Source organism: Perognathus longimembris, chromosome 15 (genome assembly GCF_023159225.1).
Source record: "Perognathus longimembris pacificus isolate PPM17 chromosome 15, ASM2315922v1, whole genome shotgun sequence".
Lineage (NCBI taxonomy): Eukaryota > Metazoa > Chordata > Mammalia > Rodentia > Heteromyidae > Perognathus > Perognathus longimembris.
In genome coordinates this window covers 41617475-41639713 of record NC_063175.1, presented here as the reverse complement: position 1 = coordinate 41639713, position 22239 = coordinate 41617475, and positions in this window count along the sequence as shown.

Sequence of the window (22239 nt, the reverse complement as noted above, 5' to 3'; positions counted from 1 at the left end):
ATCTATTACTTTCAGGTACAAAGACAGTGTTTCTACCAAGTCCTCCCCTTCCATCCTCTCTGAGCCCCAACGCACCCCACCCCCCCATCCCTGAAACCAGCCTTGCTTGTAGTAGGCAGGACTAAATACTAGAGCACCAGACTTGAGTGGAAAAAGCTAAAGGACAGTGCCTAAGCCAAGTTCAAGCCCCAGTACCCCTCTCACCTCCAACACACACACACACACACACATACACACACACACACACACACACAGTCTTTTGGCTGAGAAATGTGAGAGATAGGTGAGGAGATAGAGAAATTATATTATTTTTAATACTTACCCAAAGGACCAGACTTAGAAGCATTTAAGTTTCCCTCCATTTAAAATGCTGTTCCAAAGGAGAGATCTAACAGGGTCTAGTTATCTAAAGTAGTTCTTATCTTTGAAAGGGTAAAAACTTGGCCACTCTCAGCAAAAAGTAAGACAGTAAGAAGAGACAAAAGCTTATCTGAGAAAAGAAAACCCTAATGCTCACTTACAGGCTCTATGTTTTGAGTAGGCCCAGAAACATCTCCATTCTTTAACCCCATCTTGGTTACCCTGAACCCTTGCCTGAGGGTTGAGGGTTGCTAGATGATTGCATGTATTCCTTCAGCTCAGAAAGAATAAAGGCAGGGGCTGGGAATGTGGCTTAGTGGTGGAGTGATTGCCCAGCATGCCTGAAACCCTGGGCTCCATTCCTTAGTACCACATAAACAAACAAAAAGAGCTGTGGCTCAAGTGATAGAGGGCTAGCCTTGAGGAAAAGAAGCTCAGGGACAGTGTCCAGACCCTGAATTCAAGTCCAAAGACAGGCAAAAGAACAAAAAAAGGAAGGAAGGAAGGAAGGAAGGAAGGAAGGAAGGAAGGAAGGAAGGAAGGAAGGAAGGAAGGAGCAGATGACAGCTGCCAGTTTTTGAGTCTTTAACTTCCATTTCCTGCACAGAAAATCTCTCTCTCTCTCCCCATCTCTCTCCCCCACTTCCTCCCTCCATCCTTGCTCCCTCCATCCTCCTCTCTCCCAAATACACACTTTAACTTGGCTCTTGAGCCATCTAGCTGGAGCCTTAATGAGGTACTTTCTTTTGGTCTACTGAACTCTGCCATTTTACATCTGTGTATCTTCACTCAACGCTTTGATGAAGATGCCAACAGTTTGGGATCTTCGCCTCAGTGACCACTACCCACTGGTAACATAAAGACACCCTGGGTTATATAATTCTGATCTTGTGGACGATCTTTTACTTCTTGATAAAATGACCACTGATAGCAATGGACAATCATTCTTGTCTTTAGCTTGGAGGACCCAACTTGCAGCGAATGATACCCGTCTGGTAGCGGTTCAACTGAGATTCTTGCTCTCCCAGGAAAGAAGCTATCTCTGCCTCCATTTGTGCATTCATTTCGGCACTCCTGCCCGCCTATAAATGTGTGCTTTTAAAAACTTTTCCTTCGAACTGGTTAAAACATCTGTTCTCCTCATTGACTCAGGAATCAATAAAATCTTTAAGACACATTCATTCTATATCTGTATGAGGGTCATGATTTTACCTCTAGAAATTGTTTTAACATGGACACATTCTACCTTTCCATGCGAACTTTTCAATATGCATGTGCATATTTGCACTGTAATATGTGAAAGGCACAGGGAACAGAAAGAGATGGCTCAACACCAGCACAGGTTTATGGGGGTAGTGGGGTGGCTCTGTGAAGAAGAGCCTTCAGCCCAAACTAGAGACTCACTCTTTGCATACAGTCTGAAGTAGTCACAGTGGGAAATGCTAGAGTTGGTAAGAGTAGCTAATAGTGAGCTATTCATAGTCAGGCAAAGGAAGGGGCCAGGGGGTGGGGTTAGTTACAGACAGACTAGGGGAGAGGGTAAGGCAGGGATATTTATAAATCGAAGCACTGGTCTAAAGCCTCCAAATAAGGACTATATGGTCCTAACCATATGGGCATTGTACCTGAGGAGCTCAAAGAAGTAAATATGGAGGGGGCAATAGTCCAGCCCAGTCTTGAAGAGAAATGGGATTTACTAGGTGGAGTGGGTGAGGACTAGGTGTTCTAGAAAGAGGGAGCACCAGCTACTGTGATGGTGACAAAAAGAAGTCCCATGGGGCAGAGGGAAAGATGCAATGTGGAGACTGAGTAGAAGTGGAGGGCTGAGTCACAGCGGGCCCTTCATGGAGGAAAAGGCATGGGGGAGGGGATTCTAAACCATGCAGGGACAATGAATGGGTTTAACAGAACTTTCTAAATGTGTATATAATCTCACAACAGTACTTGGTCAATTAGGATAGAAGGGAAGCAAATCACTGAGGAGAACTTTATGAGTACCCAGGATCTGCCCTGGAGTGAGAGTTTTCTTTTCATCACCATGATGAATACCAGAAAAAAACAGTTTATGAGAGGAAGGACTTATTTGGTTTCAATCTATGACAGTGGGAAGGATGTAGTGAAACAGAGCAGTATAACCTCACCATGGCTAGGAAGCTGAGAGACAGGAAAGGACAAGGACAAGACAGAGCCCCAAGGGCATGACCCCAGTAATAGAATTGTTCCAATTAGGCCCACTTTTGAAAATTCCCATTGCTCCCCAATAATGCCATCAAATTATGAATCTAGCAGTGGGTTAAACCAGTGATGAAGGCAGTTACCTCAGAATACAGTCCTTCCTTCCTAACTTCCTTCCTTCCTAGCTTCCTCCTTTCCTTCCTTTTTTGTTTTCTTTCTTCCAGTGCTATTTCTAAGTCTTGAACTCAAGGTCTTGAGCTCTTGTTTGACTCCCTCCCCGCCCCCCCCAAGAATGGAGCTCTAGCACTTGAGCCACACCTCCACTTCAGGACTTTTTTCTAGTTAATCAGAGTAAGAGTTTCACAGACTTTTCTCTCTGGGCTGACTTTGAATCTCGATTCTCAGATCTCAGCCTCCTGAATAGCTAAGATTATAGGCATGAACCGCCAGTGCCACGCTCAATCATTTCTTCCAATCCCCACCTTTGATCTATGCTTGTATCAGGGACCAAGACTTCAGTATATGAGCCTTTTGAGGGTCTCCTCCAAATCATAACATGGAAGGAGGGAAAGGGAGCAAGGGGATAAGCAAAGAAGTAAAGAAGACAGGGAGCAAGATGTGATCTAGCAGAATTTGGGCTCCATGTTTTCTATTTAACCTAGGACAAGTGGTCTCCATGGACTGCCTCTATATTTTAAAGGTATTGACATTTTTATACTTCCAAGTGAAACTCCCAATAATATCAGAAAGGTGAAAAATCTCATATGACAGATACCTGGAGGCAGAGTTCATTAAGAGAGATCTGAGAACTCTTACCAAAATAGCTAAAAATTCAAGAACTGAAAAATATTGACTAAGATGAAGAGCAACCAGAGCTCTCATCTCCTGTTTCTGGAAATTGGAACCAGGTTGTTAAATTAATAAAACAGTTGTGCCTTGTCCCTGAAGTTAAATGTACACTTATGACTGCTCAGAGGTTGGCATTTATTTAATATAAATGAATATATATTTCCACAAAAAGGCAATCTACAAAAGTGAACAGTTGCTCAGACTAGAAACAACTCAATTGCCCATCAACAGAAAAAAAATATATAAATTTTTATATATTTATTCAAGGAAAGAACACACAACAGCAACAATACAGAATTGATCATTGCTACACATAGTTAATGCAGGTAAGCCCTACAAACACCACCAAGGGTAGGAATTGTAATCTTCTAAAGATTGACAGGAAGGGAGGAGCATAGGAAAGCTTTCTGGACTCCTGGAAGTGTGTTCCCAACGTGGCTCTGAGTGGTTGATTGTACAGGTCCATATATACATATTCACTGAGTGCATGCAAGAGTTGTGCTGTGTTCTGCAGTCAATGATAACTTTGAGTAGACCCTGCGCATGGGTGGGGACATGACTCCAAGGAGAGTGCCATGCTCAGGTAGAGTGCAGCACCATACTGCACATGTTGATTCATTGTTTTCCCATAACTCCACCAACTTCCACTAAAGACAACATGCTGCCTTTGAACAAAGCTGACACCTCCTCTTTATCATTTAAATGAAGCACACTTTTACTTTAATTTTGGGGCACTGTTTGGAGGCATTGTTTCCCAAAATTAATGGCAGAGAAACATCCATCAGATCACACAATGAGCTCACAAAAAAATACAGTCCTGACTGAGCTTCTCTTCATAATGAGAGTCATAATGCACACACAGAATTAATTTTCTTAATTTAATTTTTTTGTTGTTTTGGCCAGTCCTGGGCCTTGGACTCAGGGCCTGAGCACTGTCCCTGGCTTCTTTTTGCTCAAGGCTAGCACTCTGCCACTTGAACCACAGCGCCACTTCTGGCCGTTTTCTATATATGTGGTGCTGAGGAATTGAACCCAGGGCTTCATGTATATGAGGCAAGCATTCTTGCCACTAGGCCATATTCCCAGCCCCTTTAATTTAATTTTTAACTTAATTTAGTTTAAAATTTTGAGATGTCTTTATATTATTAGTTTATACTTTGTTATATTTATTATTGTTGTTGTTATTTTACCATGCTTGGTCAAAACAACATTACAAGTCTACAAATAAGGCAAGCTTGTTGTACTTAAAAAATACCAGAGATACTCCCTCCAAAAAAGGACATAGGAAAGAAGACCAAAAAACTAAAGGAAAAGGAAAAGAAAGATAAAACAAAGTTGGGTGCTGGTAGTTCACCCCTGTAATCCTAGCTACTTGGGAGGCTGAGATCTAAGGATCATGGTCCAATGCCAGCCAAAAAACCAGAACAAAGTGGTAGAGTCTTGAGCAAAAAAAGGCTCAGGGCCAGTGCCCAGGTGCTGAGTTCAAGCCCCATGACCAACCAAAAAGAAATAGAGAGAGAGAAAATCAGAAGAGATCTGGGGTTAGAATGCATAGTTCTCTCCCATGTACCAAGTCCTGGCTGTGCTGTAACTTTTGTATATTGATGCTGAAGTGATTTCTGCGTCTGAGACAAGTTCATGTTTACTTTTCCTTCCTATATGGTGAAGACTATCAGTGAAGGGACAACCTTATGCAACTGAGCGTGGATGTAAATTAAACAGCATCAAAACTGCAACCTAAGCAACCTAAAGAACCTCATGTTGGAATATTATGTAGAGAAAAATAGTTTTATGGCAAATAAAGTTCTTGATTTCTTCTTTTCACAATTGCCTTATTTATTTATTTGCCAGTCCAGGGGCTTGTACTCAGGGCCTGAGCACTGTCCCTGGCTTCTTTTTGCTCAAGGCTAGCACTCTATCACTTGAGCCACAGCGCCACTTCTGGCTTTTTCCATTTATGTGGTACTGAGGAATCGAACCCAGGGCTTCATGCATGCTAGGCAAGCACTCTACTGCTAAGCCACATTCTTAGCCCCACAAGCACCATCTTTAAAACAGATGATGTTGGGCTGGGAATATGGCCTAGTGGCAAGAGTGCTTGCCTCCTACACATGAAGCTCTCGGTTCGATTCCCCAGCACCACATATATGGAAAACGGCCAGAAGGGGTGCTGTGGCTCAGGTGGCAGAGTGCTAGCCTTGAGTGGGAAGAAGCCAGGGACGGTACTCAGGCCCTGAGTCCAAGGACCAGGACTGGCCAAAAACAAAACAAAACAAAACAAAAAAACAGATGATGTTGGGCTGGGGATATGGCCTAGTGGCAAGAGTGCTTGCCTCATATACATGAAGCCCTCGGTTCAATACCCCAGCACCACGTATACAGAAAACGGCCAGAAATGGTGCTGTGGCTCAAGTGGCAGAGTGCTAGCCTTGAGCAAAAAGAAGCCAGGGACAGTGCTCAGGCCCTGAGTTCAAGGCCCAGGACTGGCAAAAAAAAAAAAAACACAAAAAAAACAGATGATGTCCATATCTACTTAGCTTAAAATGAGAAACCTCCTCTATATTGAGAAAGGATTAAAGGCATTGTAGAATGGTGCCCCATTGAGCTGTGTATGTTGTAAATGAACATGGTCAGGGTAGAAGAGTGAAGAGAGATGGATGGAGCTTTGTACATCACAAAACCCCGGTAAACTCTTGTCAGAGCCACACTTGTTATAATCACAATGTTGTGATCAGTTTAGTGGATACTTCATCTTGGAAACTATTTTCCAATCTCTTATTCAAGCAATTTTTTTTTTACAAAGCTTGGGTGATAAGAGACACATAGCCCTTTTGAACTGGAATAATTGGTGGACTGTGTCTAGGAATAGAACTAGGCCTTTGGCTCAAATGTTATTGTGTGTGATCTTGGTCATGCCATTTTGGATTTCAATATGTAAATATTTAGTTTCTTTTATTCCTTGTATAATATACTAATATGCTTGACATAGGTAACTGTCGATACTGATTATAAGGGATCAACTCAGAATTCAAGCTGGACAGTATGACCAGGAACCAAAACACAAGAGCAGAGAGCTATTGAGACCTGAGTTGTACCAATGACAGGTTCCTTTAAGAAGCAGTTAGGGGGGCTGGGGACTATTTCCTCAGTGGTTGAACATTTGTTTAGCATGTGCAGGGGTCTGGGTTTAATCCCTAATGAGAAAAATGGATGGGGGAAGGGACAGAGAGACAGAAAGACAGAGTCACAAAGAAAGAGGAACACATACAGTGAAACATATACCAATAGAAAGAAAAAAATACATGGAAAGAAACAGAGACCAAAAGAGGGAGGGGCTGGGAAGGGAAAGAAGGAAGGAAGGAAGGAAGGAAGGAAGGAAGGAAGGAAGGAAGGAAGGAAGGAAGGAAGGAAGGAAGGAAAAGGGAAGGGAAGGGAAGGGAAGGGAAGGAAGGAAGGAAGGAAGGAAGGAAGGAAGGAAGGAAGGAAGGAAGGGAAAGGAGAAAGAGAAAGAGAAGGGGAAGGGAAGAAACTATGTAGAAATGATAATATTATTTGATTCGGTGATTCTATTTCTGAAATTTTACCCTAAGAACAAAATTGTGTGGGTATAAAAGAATATTATTACAATAATGTTTACTGCAACATTGTATAAACTAAAAAAGGAAGAGGGGGAGGGAAGAAGATCTTGATGGACATCAAGTTTCTCCCAGTTTTCCTCCCTCCTCCTCCTCCTCCTCCTCCTCCTCCTCCTCCTCCTCCTCCTCCTCCTCCTCCTCCTCCTCCTCTTCCTCCTCCTGCTCCTCCTCTCCCTTTTTCCTCCCTCCCCCCCTCTCTCTCACACACACACAGTGTATACTACGCAGCTCAAGGTTGCTCGCTGCAGACGCATCCTTGGGCAATGGCCTTTCATTCTTAGCACACCCAACAAGACACACAGGAGCCAAGAGAGCACAGAAACTGCTTTTCTCCATATGACTGAAGAAAGCAGGTTACAGAACTGCATGTATGCTGCAATTTCAGTTTTGTAAAACTTCCCCTGCATGCCTCTGTGTGTACATATATCTAGGCAGATGCCTGGAAGGATGTTTACCACAAACTTAATAGATTGCAATTTTCTCTGGGTGGTAGAAAAGCTGATGATTAAAAATAAATTCTAAGTACCTCTTTTCCTTTCAATGAAACTATAGCCATCTAACAAAAACTATAAGCCTATTCTTTAGGGGAAAAATTTCCAAGATTAATTCACACTCAAGAATACAAGTTAATAATATCCAGAGCAAAGCTGAGAAAAGAAATTGGACATTTGTTAGAAATATAGAAATAGGAGGCAACAGGAAGTCAGGTGCTAATTGTTATTCCAAAACCAGGAAGAGCCAGGACATGATTGAATCCATCCTGATATCCAAAAGCCTGAATCTATGGTGCCATCCAGTCATAACTAGAGTCACCTAGATCGTATCGTCCTCACAAATCTCTTTTAAATGGCAGTTACCAGTTAAATAGATGAGAAACACATCTAAAAACTAAATCATTTTCCCCATTTAGTCAGAGTCTTTCTATATCTCTGGGTTGAAGAAGTCTCTTTTAAAATATATCACAACCTTGTAACAATATAGCTCATGAAGATTTGAAATAAAACTTGTGTCACAGTAATAAGATTATATGACTGTAATCTTAGCTATCTAAGGATCACAGTTCAAAGCCAGCCAGGGCAGGAGAAAGGCTGTGAGACTCTTATCTCCAATAAGCCACTAAAAAAGCCGGAAGGGGATCTGTGGCTCAAGTGACAGATGGTTAACCTTGAGAACAAAAATCTCAGGAACAGCGTCCAGGCCTTGAGTTGAAGCCCCAGTACCAGCACAAAAATAATCCAACAAACTACACCAACAACAAAAATGGAACCATGAAATAGAATGGCAATAAAGAAAAAAAAAATCCACCTTATGATTCTAACCAAATTTAGAAATCACACTGTAATGGCTGGTGACCTTTACATTATGTCATGTTTCCTAAGAAACAAGACATCTGAACTATAATCATTTTGATTGCTAATGAGTAATTTCACTTGCTTTGAAAATGATGGATTCAAGTGAGTAGCTTTATCTTTTGGGGGGATCTTGGCTTTAAGGACACTAAAGCCACATTTCCTGGTTGCTCCTGAATGTCCATACAGCGCTGCCAAGTGGGTACCGTTTCTGCCTTGTCCCCGTATGTGCGAGCTGAGGCACAGGTGGAATCCACATGGGCTGGAGGGGCGGGGGGGGGGGGGGGAGGAGGTCTTCCTTCCACTGTTCCCTAGTTACCAGATTGAACAAATAAGCACCTGGAATTAGAGTTGTCAAGGGAGCTGTTTGTGAAAAGCTGGAAAGTAATTCAGTGGATAGGGAGCCAGAGGAAGGGAGCCAAAGATGCTGCTCACCAAAGAACCAAAGAAGTGGGAGGAGGCCTGGCCCCAGCTGCCAGCATTCAAGTGAAGGTGCAGGTGCAGGTGCATGTGCAAGACAGGGCCAGCCCAGCCAGAAAGCAGCGCTCTCGACAGCCCATCTGAGCTCTGGTCCTTTCAGTGGCCACAGCCTGGCAAAGCTGACTCTAGGACCTCATAACATTGTGCAGCCCTTTAGAGAGGCTGGCATCTGATGATCTCTGCAAGTCCCTTCGGTGTTCCCTCCACCCATCGGTTGGTTCTGTCCTTGAAGCTCTCTCCATGGCATGACCAGAGTCCTATAGAGCATTACCATGCTAGTGGGGGGGAGAAGGGCAGTTTCTTGGTGACTGCCACTTCCTGAATCAGAACACACCAGCCATTCCCCACTGGCTAGGGAAATAAGCTACAGCAATGGGCTTCACTGCCCTTTCTGCTCTACTGCTTCCTAAGAGAAAGACTGGTCATTTCAGTTGTGTGGTTCACTGAAAAAATGTACAAGGTCAGGTGAAACCCAACAGTTTTGACTCACTCTCCTTACGTGCTTAGACTCTTGCTTTTTTTCTTGGAAGCTTCTGATGAAGGCCTTCACTACAGCCCTGCAGCCTAGACTGAAACGCATCCAGGAACACAGCATGAGAGAATCAAACATCCAATTTTTCCTTTCAGTGGAAGGGTGAGAAGGTGTCCCTGCCCCTTACATATGGCCAGGTGGATGATAAATACTAATGCTGCCCTTCTTTTGTAAGAGAGGGTCTCTAGCCCAAGAAACTGCTCTTGCCTCAAAGCTGGAATTTCATCTTAAGAATCAGAAAGCATGGCATTGCCCCATTTGTAAGGAAATGGAAAGAATTGGAAAAAATTATACTAAGCAAAGTAAGTCAGACCCAAAGAAACATAGGCTGCATGGTTTCCCTCATTTGCAATAATTAGAATGTGCCTATAAATCTACAAGTAAACCCAATGGAGAGTAAAAGACAAAAAATTACACTTGGACATGGTAAATTAAACAGGACTCTAAACATTCACATAGGGAGACCAAAGGAGGATGATCCTAGGAGAGGATCACAAAGGCTCAATAGCTATGTGTATATGATCATATAAAATAATGCTTATAGAAATGAACTCCAAGAAATGGAAACAAGAGGTTTTCTTTATTTTTATGGGTCTTTTTCTTTCCTATGATATTCACTAGACACTATGTTGAAAATTAACTATACAACTTGTGGGGGGAAAGGGCCAGGAGGGAAAAAACTAGGAGAAAATGAGGGAAGAGGTGACGCTGTTCCAAATGAAATGTACTGAATACCTGGCTTATGTAACTGTAACCCTTCTGAACATCACTTTTACAATAATATTTTATATTTTTTAAAAAAGCAAAGAACTCATTTCTATACTTTCCTGGGCTTCAGGGAGAGCTAAAGGTATCTGACAAGGAAAGATGCTTCTGTCTGTAAAGCATTGAAATGGCTCATGTTTCTTAGACGCCACCAGATGTGTGGGCCTCATTTGCAGATGTAACACCTGACTATAGCTTGTGGAGGCAATTGCAATGAAGGGGCAAGGAAGGAGTTAGCAAATAAAAAGCACCTTGCAGTAAGCTGTACTTGATTTCCTGCAGTTGGGCCCTCTGAGGACCTTTTGTGCTGTCCTTAAGTCTTTCCCAAGCTTTGTACCACAGAGACCCCCTTGGAGGCAGGAGAGGGAACCCTGATGTGAAGGGGTGACATTGTCTCCTTCTGCTTCTCAGCTCATCTTTCCCCTTCTAAAGGCAAATATCACAGGGAACTGACTTATGTAACAATAGTGTAATTTCCCCTTGGGCTCTTTACATCTTTCTCATTCACCCCCAAAATGGGCTTATGTAGACTGGTCAGGGACAAATCCTTTTTTTTTGGCCAGTCCTGGGCCTTGAACTCAGGGCCTGAGCACTGTCCCTGGCTTCTTTTTGATCAAGGCTAGCACTCTGCCACTTGAGCCACAGCACCACTTCTGGCCATTTTCCGTATATGTGGTAATGAGGAATCGAACCCAGAACCTCATGTATACGAGGCAAGCACTCTTGCCACTAGGCCATATTCCCAGCCCCTCATGGACAAATTCTTAGGATTCCTGGAGTTCACTAACTCCAAGAACCCCACCCCCACCCCAGGGGCTCTGCTATGAGAATGTGTTCAAAGGAAGGCTGCATCTCAGCTCCAGCTTCCAAGCCCCAGAAGAGCCCACAGTGGAGGCCCAGCTGGGGCCTCTCTGCTCTTGCAGCCTCGCCTTCCATCTTTATTTTTCAGCCCCCCTGTGCCAACTGTGACATCACCAGGAGAAACCACGAAGAGCATGCACCAGCCACCTCCACCTAGAAATGTCTCCCCTGCCTGCTGCCTCCCCAGGGATTTCGAGGCTGTGGGTGTAGATGAATCCAGTTCTGATACTGACAAGGGGGGATGGCGTGGATGTGCATGGTAAGGGGCACTCCTACTGCTCGCCCACTCCTGCCTGGCTCTGGAAGCTTCAGCCAGTACCAGGAGGCCTCTCCAAAGCTCTGTGGGCCCAGCCTGGTCCCGCAGGGCACCACCTCCTCCTGCCTGCTCATTCCACAGCACCTGGCTTTGCCTCCCCATCATCTGGCACTTGTGGGACCTGAGCCAGTGACGGGGTGATATATTGGGGGTGGAGCCCTGTTTGCTGTCTCCAAAAATATCTGCTCCTGTGTGTTTTGAATGCTTATGGCATGTGTCATCCTTTGCTCATTTAGCATTTTGCTTACGATGCCTAGAGTGCTAAGTTCATTTCATGGTATCCTGTCATCTCTCTCCAACTAAGCAGAAAGCTCCTGAGGGACCACCCTGGTGTCCCCCAGGTCGTAGCCCCCTTGCAGAGTGTGCTACATCCAAAAGCTATGAGGCAGGCCTTCGCATGGCAGCTGAGCTGACTAGAGGCTTTTGAAATTCCCAGAGTATGAACTGTCTCCATACTTCACATTTCCCAGTTGGTGTGGCTCAGGAGAACTTGGCCTTAAGGCACACAAGTGGAGCCAAGGGCCAGTGGCTCACACCTACATTCCTAGAAGCTCTGGAGATTGAGATCTGAGGATTACTGGTCAACTCTAACCTGGGCAGGAGAGTCCACAAGACACCTCTCAGTAATCACCAAAAAGCCAGGAATAGAGCACTGGTACAAGTGATAGTGTACTAGCCTTGAGCACAAAAGTTCAAGGGACAGCTCCCAGGCCCTGGGTTCAAGCCTCAGGATTGACAACAACAAAAACAACAACAACAAAGAAAGACATGCAAATTGAAGAGAGAAGGGATAATCAAGGAGAAATTGGCCAGATGAGGAGTCAGGGGCCAAATGAGGCCCCGGAGACACCAATAATCTGAACTGAAGGATTGTGGTGAAGTTGACACCATCCCGAGTAGTACATGCCAGGACAAGGGGTTTTTTGCCATGAATGGCAAATGGTTTTCTCCTTGATAATCAACACTAATCCATACATGTGATTGTTTGAGTATCTATAAAGTAGAAGGACCAAAGTGACATTCATGCCCAGTAGGAAAGATCACTGAGTTCATCAGTACTATTTGCATGGGCCTAGGAGAAGGAAGAAACAATGTGTATTAGCCATTTTCCTCTGCACAGGACTGGGAGTTTGGAGGTGGGTGAATGGCAGCACTCAGTGCTAGCAATAGTCACGCAATATCCTGAATATTGTGCTACCTTGAAATAGTCTCTGGCAGATTAATTACTTCATCACCTTAAACTCAACCTCCCTCTGAGGGCACGGACCAAAATGGTAGTCAAGTTCTCTGCCTCTCCTTGCATCCCCAGTGGAGTCCTTGTTCCCGTCTGAGCATAGTGTTTTCTATCTGCAGTCATCCATTCTGGCCTTCTGAACTCACACCAGAACTACTCATTAAGCTTGACTTATAGCATGCTGGGACTTCTCTAGCCCTCATCCTCAAACTTCTCCAAATTCCTCCCACAAACCAGCCCCAAAGACTTCTGCCATGTTGTTAGGAATAGTTATAGCAATAATCCCACTCCTCACACCAATTTTCTGTGTGTAGATTTTCTACCCCTTGAACAGATCCACAAGACAGATAACTTATTTGGGCTCATGATTTCAGAGTATTTAATCCATCAAGACCTGGAGAGGATGGCAGAGCAGAGCAACCCACATCATGGTGGCCAGGACACTGAGAGACAGAATGTCCATGCGACTAGCTCTCTCCTTTTTCCCTTTTGTTCTGAACCTTCAGCCGACAGGATGATGGTATGCATACCCCAGGTGGGTCTCCTCCCCTTAGAACTGCTCTAAGAACAACAGCTTTTCTGAATCCTGTGAGTCCCATCTACTAAACCATTCCAATTTAGTGTGATTAGCAGGACTTCTAAACTTTTAAGTTGATGTCAGAACTGAGGGTGGACCTGGGAATTCCAACACTTTGCCAGTTTGTCACTCTATTCATCAATGTAGCAAGGTACATCCTTGGGACAGTGACAGGTTTCTTAAGATCAACTTCCGGAAGGCAGTTGTTAAGGCAATGTTCTTGAACATTTTTAGTTATAACAGATATTATACATGTCCCCACATGGTTGACCCAATCAACAATTCCTGACTTTTGAGAAAGCCTGCCTTTTTTTTTTTTTTTTGCCAGTCGTGGGCCTTGGACTCAGGGCCTGAGCACTGTCCCTGGCTTCTTCCCGCTCAAGGCTAGCACTCTGCCACTTGAGCCACAGCGCCGCTTCTGGCCGTTTTCTGTATATGTGGTGCTGGAGAATCGAACCTAGGGCCTCGTGTATCCGAGGCAGGCACTCTTGCCACTAGGCTATATCCCCAGCCCCAGAAAGCCTGCCTTTTTATATTACCAGTCTGTGTGTGTGTGTGTGTGTGTGTGTGTATGTGTGTGTATGTGTGTATTTGCCAGTCCTAGGGCTAGAACTCAGGGCCTGGGTGCTGTCCCAAAGATTTTACATTCATGGCCACTTGAGCCACAGCTCCACTTCTGACTTTTTTTGGTGCTTAAATGGTGATTAGAATATCCTGGAGTTCTTTCCCAGGCTCACTTTGAACCATGATTCTCAGATCTCAGCCTACTGAGTTGCAAGGATTATAGGTGTGAGCCACCAGTGCCTACCTTTATATATATATATATATATATATATATATACATACACATACGTATATATACATATACGTATGTGTGTATGTATATATATGTTGCCAATCTAATAGAGTTTTTTTTAAGATAAAAAGAAACACTACCTATTTTTTATTTTGTTATTTAAAAATTGTTAGTAGCTAGTAAAGCTGAGTATATTTTCATTTTGTGGCTTGGTTATTTAAATTCCTTTGGTGAATTTCTCCTTTTTGTCATTTTCCTGTCTACTACATTTTCATTATCTTACTTACTAGTAAAAATCTACATTTAGAAGGGAAATTAATCTTTTGTCTCTGACTTGAAATGTTTAAAATTGGAAAGCATTAGAAATACTTCCTTTGGAGAAGTGTTCCTTAGAAACAGTAACAGAGTGTTTCTGCATAGATGGAGAGTTACTAATGCATTTTTGCAAATGTAAAACTATTTCCACTAAGCTTTAATGATCAAACCTACATTGCCTAACCAAATTTCAATACACAGATAAGAAAAATCAATTCTTCTGCCTGAGTTTAGGGATAAGTAATTTCACTCTGAATGGCAATTATAAAATTGCATTATTATGGGGAAAAATAAATCAAACCATAACGTTCACTTAGAAGCCTTACTGAGACTTCATCTAAATTCACCTTAAATCACAGTATGTTGTCTGTAGGATGATGCTATTGTAGTTGGGTTTCCTAGATACAGGAATGTGAGTGCTAGACCTTACTGCTATCCTCTGAGGCTAATATGGCCCATCCTCTCTAGGTCTACACTTAGGAGGGCCTCCAGATCAAAGAAGTGAATCTGGTATCCCTTAGCCCCTCAACTCACAGTCATTTTCAAAACCAAGCTTTCTTCATAGTAATAAGGGAGGAGTGTGTAGGTGTATGGACTAGATGTATATTACTTAATAATGTGTTAGCTAGATTCCTAACTTTATAAACTATTTGCAGGTATGTACACATGAACCGCCGCTGCAACTTGGGCCTATCTGAGGCACTTGGTTTCAGCTCACTGGCCAGGTGAAGGGAGTTGATACCTGTGAGACTATTTCCATCACTGCAGAAGATGGGGTGTGAACGTGTAAACTCTTAACTGTTGGGAACAGGAGTCTGGAAACTTCTTGCCAAAGACCTGCTTAAGAAGGAATGCCCCAGATCAACCCGTAAACAGAGTGAGTGAAGGACTACAGTTGGGAGTTTGAACTGTGGCCCTACAATGCCTAACCCCTTCTTTGCAGAGCAAGAGACTGAGACCAAGAAAGGTGACACAAACTACCCAATACCATGGAAGAATAATTCTGATGCCATGCCCTGCATGGGGCTCAATCTTGACTGCCAACTTGATTACCCTGTGAAACATTAAGAGATTAGTAAAGCACACTTCTGAACATGTCTGGGAAGGGGCTTTCCAAAGGCAATTAGATTATATAGGGTTCTGTCCTAATGAATAGTTTAATCTGTTGATGGAGTTAAAATTCATACTACTGGAAGACGCTAGAACCGTGAAAAGGGAAGCCCAGTTGGATGAAGTAAGTCTCTGGAGCTGTGCCTTTGGGGACTTTATCTTGCCCTAGATCATTCCTGTACTGCTCTGCTTCCTGTCTCCCATGATGTGAACTTCTCCACAATGTCCTCCCCACTGTGGCTGACTGAAACCTCTACACCAGTGAGCAAAATAAATCTTTCCTGCATTAAGTTGTTTCTGTCATGTATTTGGTTACAGCAAGGATAAAATGAACCCTTCCTCTAAACTTCACTGTGAAGAAAAGCACCCAGGAGCCCCAGGCCTTGGCTTGGGGACAAAGGAGTCCTGCGGGGTTTGACAAGATAGAAGTCTGAGATCTACCTTAAGAATGAAAGAGAAAAATGTGCTTTAATAGATAAACGTCTATTCTGAATGTAGCACTGAGAAGACTCTAAGAGAGAAAAATGACATATTTCCTATGATGGAAGATTATTCTATTATATATAAGTGTTCAAAAGCCTTAAAAAGAACAGGAAATATAATGAGCATATCAAAAATTCTCTGCATGTGAAAAGAAAAATCTCCCTTCTTTTAAGACTAGAAATAGAAAAAGGCTGAGAGAAGGGAGGAGCCAGCACAGATTTATACAAGGTTTCTTAAAATGGACTAAGTGAGAGGAGTACTGGACGGGGGTTGGTAGAGCTGAATTATGTCAGCAACACTGAGTAGGACGTGGGCAAGTTACAACACCCTCCCTAGACTTCAGCCTCTTTTCTTGTAAAATAATGTTTTAAGCCAAATAATTTCTAAGGACCCCTAAAGATTCCATGTGAAGTTGTCCTAATCAACTACAAATTCCTTACCAGCGTCTTTCAACCTTCTGAAGCTCCCGTTGATTGGATCACTCAAGAGAAGGCAGTGAATGTTGTTTCCATTTTAATTAAAATCTTAGCTTGCTTGGAAATTATTTTTATCAAGGCAGAGACCCAGTCGCCCATGCTAATTAGCATGGACTGCTTTCCCAGGATTCTGTCAAATCCTACTTCATTTTTCATCATGGAGACATATATTTTTCAACTTCTTGTTACTTTAATGGGTGAGAGGCAGAGAGTTTGGCTTTTTTTTCTTAATAATTTAAGGTTTAAAAAAAAACACAACAATTGAGCTGAAGAATAATTTTTCCAGCACTCTGCCGGATGCCACCAACCAAGCCACCATATGGTCTTCTGTCCTGACTGTGGCCTCTGAGGCCAACACATTCTGCTTGGAACTAACAGCTTCCAAATGTCAAGTCTCAGTGTATTGCCTTGTATTTTTCTAACGGCTTTTCTGTTTTAATTGGGAACTCTGGTTTGTATCACCAGGATAGATCCTGGAACATCTCAATGGCAAGAGTAGGCTTAAATTAGGGAGACAATAGGAATGTTTCCTCGGGGTTTCTAATATGCCAAGCGCTATACCAACGAAGACTATGGTATAATAAGAAATATATTTTAGTCTTTGTTTCCCGTGTCTGGCACAGAGCTTCTAAACCCCATGGAACTTTCTACACGACAAGGGTGTCTCTTTGCTGCTCATAATAAGCCCCTTTCAATTGCACCTGGGTTTATGCTAAGATGGTGACTTAGCTCTGTTGGGAGCTTAGTTCAGTAGGGTGGCAACGTTCAGCTCCATCCTCGGACCTCTAGAGAGAAGCAGGGATGGGCTGGAGACTGTGCTGTAGAAACTTTTTGTGTTGTATGTACTCGTGTTAGGGCTTGAACTCAGGGGCCTGTCCCCTTAATTTTTTTTTATTTTTTTATTTTTTTTGCCAGTCCTGGGGCTTGAACTCACGGGCTCTGTCCCTGAACTTCTTTTGCTCAAGGCTAGCACTCTACCACTTGAGCCACAGCACCACTTCTAGCTTTTTCTGTTTATATCGTACTGAGGGATTGAACCCAGGGCTTCATGCATGCTAGGCAAGCACTTTACCACTAAGCAACATTCCCAGCCAGTCACCTTAAATTTTTGCGCGTCCAGCATCATCCTGTAACAGCTCTACTACTTGAGCTCGGCCTCTACCGCTGGCTGTTGAGTTGTTAATTGGAGATAAGAGAATCGTAATTTTTCCTGCTCAACCTGGCTTTGAACTTCAATCCTCAGATCTCCAACTTGTCAGTCTCCAGGATTACAGGCATGAGCCACCAGCCTGATGATGTAAGCTTCTTTTACTCAGCAAGGCTCATCTTACCTATTGTATAGCAGGCTAATCACTGGGATGCCAAGTTTTGCAAAAGAGGGAGTTTATTTAGGAGGGAGCCGAACTTGAGCAGGAGGGAGACCCAAGCCTTCCAGGAGGTCTGAGATAGGGGGAAGGGTGAGTGAAGGAGGGGAAATAAAGTAATGGTGACCTCTACATTCATAGTGAAACATCATAGTACCTCACAGGACAGATGGTAACACTATTGCACTCTGAGGGTAGAGTTGGGGTCCTCTCTTGTCAAAAGGTTGCAATCAGAAAATTGTACTGGCCCAAGGGGTTTCAACCAGTTTGAGCTAGCTCCGAGTTCCTCAAAAAGAGTTTATTCAGCTGTCACCTTTCTGACCAGTACATCAAATATGAGGGCTCAAAGCTGCCAACAACATGACCCCGTATATTCAGCTGGCTCATAAAGTATGAAAGCTCTATATAGAAATGGCCATTCTGAATCATTAACTCCTATTTCCTGTGAGGGGAGCAGAAAATGTGTCTGTTTCCATTTTTTCCCTGTTCTATCCCATGACACTAAAATAAATCCTTGCTAAGACTTTCACCTTGTGAGAATCTCCTTTTTATGAGATATCTTGAAATTATTTTAATCAATGCATGGATCTCAAGGACTTGCAATTTCACATGGAAACTTTGAAGCTGAAGGAACCATCGTCTAATGATGGTTTTCTGCCATGTATCCCAATTCCCAAGAAAGTAAGTCTTAGTAGGTGAAGTGCCTGAGGCCAGGTACAACATCCATTTAATGCAGAGCTGGAAGGTTCTTTCCTGGGTAGCTTTAGCTGACAAGCTTGTGCCAGGAGCATTCTCCCAACTTGTCAGACTTAGTTCTAAGTTTCATTTTGGGAAACTTAGTAAAGGTTACCATAAAGTGGGAATCAAGAATCTTGGCTCCTGGACCTTTTACCAGAAAGTCAACACAGCATCAATCTCTGCATCCAGAGAGAGAAGAATTGAAACAAGATACAAAGAATAATGAAAATAATAGGAAAAGTTTAGTAAGGGAGCAGTAGGTTCCAACAACACTTCAGAGCACTGATGGTTCATTTGGCTAGGGTTTTATTCAGGTCAGGGTTAAGTGTGAAATGCCCTTAATTTGGCTCTAATTCTGCTGGGCAGGTTGATTGACAGGTGGAGCTTATGGACCACATATGCATCTACACATGCCTAGGTTTGCTGTGACCACTTGTGTCCAGGCCCCTATGGAGAGTGAATAGTCTTAAACTAAGGTTCTAGGCACCTCAGGGGCCAAGAGGGTCAAAATTCTTGAACTGGGTCAACATCTTCATTAGCCCTTTTTGATGTGACTTATTCGAAGGGCCACTGGGGTTAGCCATTCGCTAACCTCAGACCTTTCTTTGAAAGCCAGGACGTGCTTATCTTGTGAGTGGATTGGGTTTTATCAGGGACCCTGGTAACCATGTCTGTTGCCCTGGAAACCGAAGAGTTTCTGCTTGCTTCCTGCCTCAGACCAACATGGGAGTGGGCCAGGACTCCATATCCTAGAGACGTAGCTTTCTCATTTGCAAATGATAGTGTTTAGCAAAGGAAAACATGTTATAGTTGGGATACTTCTTATGTTGGACTAATTGTTCATATATGGCTAGATGTTTAATGCCTTAAGCCCAGTTTATAAAGCTTCCTATTGCCATCCATTAAGAAAACCAAAACCATGTCAACTATTTCCAGGTGCTGGGTCTAGGAATAGAGACAGGTGATGCTATTCATGATTAAGAGCTGCTGAGCTAGCCTTGCTGCTCAGGAAGCTGAGATCTGAGGATTGTGGTTTGAAGCCAGCTCTAGCAGACAAACCTGAGACTTTCACCTCCAGTTATCCAACAAAAAAAGCCAGAGGTAGAGGTGTGGCTTAAGTGGTAAGAGTGCCAACCTTAAATGAAAGAGCTAAGGAAGAACGGGAGGCACTGAGTTCAAACTCCAGTTCTAGCACAGACAGACAGACAGACAGACACACACACACACACACACATACACACACACACACATCACTGAGGTAGGCAGTCTCTGGAAGGGCTTATCACCACATGATCCTAGGTGATATGTATGGTGGGAACACAGGGCCAAACCCAGGCTATTTCTCCATGTGTGAGACATGCTGTGTCAACCATGGCTTGCAAAGAGTTTTCCCAGAACAGCTCTGCCAGGCTTTCCTATGGGCTAGAATATTATGTGTTGTGGTGTTATTTTGTTCTACCTAAAGCTGTCCATGACACTGTGCTGAAGACTTTAGGTCCCAGTGAAAGGTTCCAGTTCTTTATCCCAAACAAGACAGAAAATATGATAATGACTTTGTCTCTTCCTCACCTTCTTGGATAGATCTGTTGTTTCTAATACAATTTCTTATCAAGATCCCACACAGAATTGGCCTCAAGCCTGAGGAGGTCAACAGCTGGATTCACACTGGTCACTGTGACATGGGGCCTGCCCACTAGCTGCCCACCCTCGCTGAAGTCCTCCCTACCACCAGCAGCTGGCACAATTTGGGCTGCAAGTGATCCCACTTTGCTCTTAGTTGAAGCAATGCAGCCTGCTGTGTTCAAGAGAACTGAGCGCCTGTGTGTGCTGGTGAAGCACGGATAAGTTATGGCTTTCTGTGGAAGAATCTGCTTTGAAAAGAGGTCACTTGATGCTCCCAGTCAGGCTGTCAGCTTTGTGGTGTCATTCATTCAGCCACGAGCAGCCTGACGTGCTTAGTTCACACTTGTTTGAGCTTTGGAAAGCTCTTCACTTTCTAACCTGGCTGGAATGGGTACCTGACGTAGCACGCAGGGATGATGGAGTTAGAACTGGTGTCAGTGTTTCTGGAGTCCCCTCTGCTCAGGCCTCCAGCCCCTGGGGATCTCCCCAGCAATGACAGACAAGGTGAGCCTACCAGCCATGAGTGCTGGGAAGCCAGCCTGGAACAGGAGCCCAGGTATGGCCTGAGTGTGCTGATAGAACACAGGTCAGAGCTTGCCTTCCTACAGATGAGTGGGAAAGTGATGCTTGTTGCTGAGTGCTCTTGGCTGTATTCCTGCTAAGTGGAAGTATTAAACTCTCTTCTCAGTGAGAATCAATCTCAAATGCACTTTCCCTAAGAATTCTCATCATGACAAAAGGATGTCGTTTTCATTTTCCACTATTCTCAGTTACTAGAACATTATTAAATTGGTCTTTATTCAATTGGTGTCTGGTCTCATTTTTCTTCCCCTAACCCTCTGGCCAACACTCTACTTCAGATATTCAGTGGCCCACACTTGGATTACTGTTAGAGCTCTAAGATAGAAATGAAAGAAGCAGCGCAGTGGTATGTGACTGTAGTCCCAGCAAGTGAGAGGCTGAGGCAGGAGAATCACTAAGACCAGCTAAAACAACATCATAAGAGCCTGTCCTGGGGAATGAAAGAAACCAACTTTGCCTTTGGTTCTTTCTTGGAAATAAGGACCGATTTCCCAAAGTTCAACAGCTAGTCTTCCTTCGTCTCTCATTGGGTGAGACTCTCATTCCCAATTAACAACCAAAAAGCTGACACTTTGGGGTAGCAAAGTGTCAGCCTTGTGTAAAAAAGTTAAATAAGAGTACAAGGCCTTTAGTTCAAGCCCCAGTACTGGTGCACACATGCATGCACACGTACACACACACACACACACACACACACACACGTTATCTAGACTGCTTCTAAGCCAATAATCTGGGTGTGGTAGCATTTGCCTGCCATCCTAGCTATGTGAGAAGCATAAATAGGAGGAATGGAGTCCACGCCAGCCTGGGGGAAAAAAATGAAAATCTTACTTAGAAAAAAAAAAGATGACACACAAAGAGCTTGGGATATGGCTCAAATTGTCTAGCAAGCAAACACCAGTATAGCTAACAAAAGGAATAAAAAGATTTCCTACACACTAACTTTGAGGAGCAACATGGAACCACAGCACTGACCAAGCATCCAGACCCCAGCAGAACTGCTCCTTCCCCTTCTCAAGACACTACCTCCGCCTTGCTTAGAACCCCAAAGGTCATGATGGAGGCCGAGTGAACTGTCAGGACGTAGCCATTCTCCTTAGCATTCTGAACACTGGCGTAGGATAGAAAGAGAGGACAAACCCCAAAGGGAATGCAAGAGAGTGCTAATTTTTATTTTTCAAAACCTTACAAAATACGATTGAGTCTTCTTCTCAAGGAGGAAGAGACATCGTTTGGGTTCAGGCTGACTTTCCTGGCATTTGTGTATTCAATATGCGAGCTTGAGCAGCTGGAAGTGGTTTTAGTTGTTTTTCAAGTAGGTGACGGATACCTGGGCTCCGGGGTGGCCTAACTGTAAGATGGTGAGATGCCAGATGTGAGCTGGTATGCCAAGTTTAAATTCGTGCTTCTCAAACTTTAGTATGTGTTTAAATAGCATAAGAGTCTTGTTAAAATTTGGACTGAATAAGATCTAGGGTAGAGTCCAAGATCCTGAATTTTTAACAAGCCCCCATGTGATACCAGCATTCTTGGACCTTATACACGTAGAGAAGCAAAGATAGGGTCCAATGCCTTGTTGAAGTGGATTTAATCATGGGCGTCTCACCAGTCCAACTTCT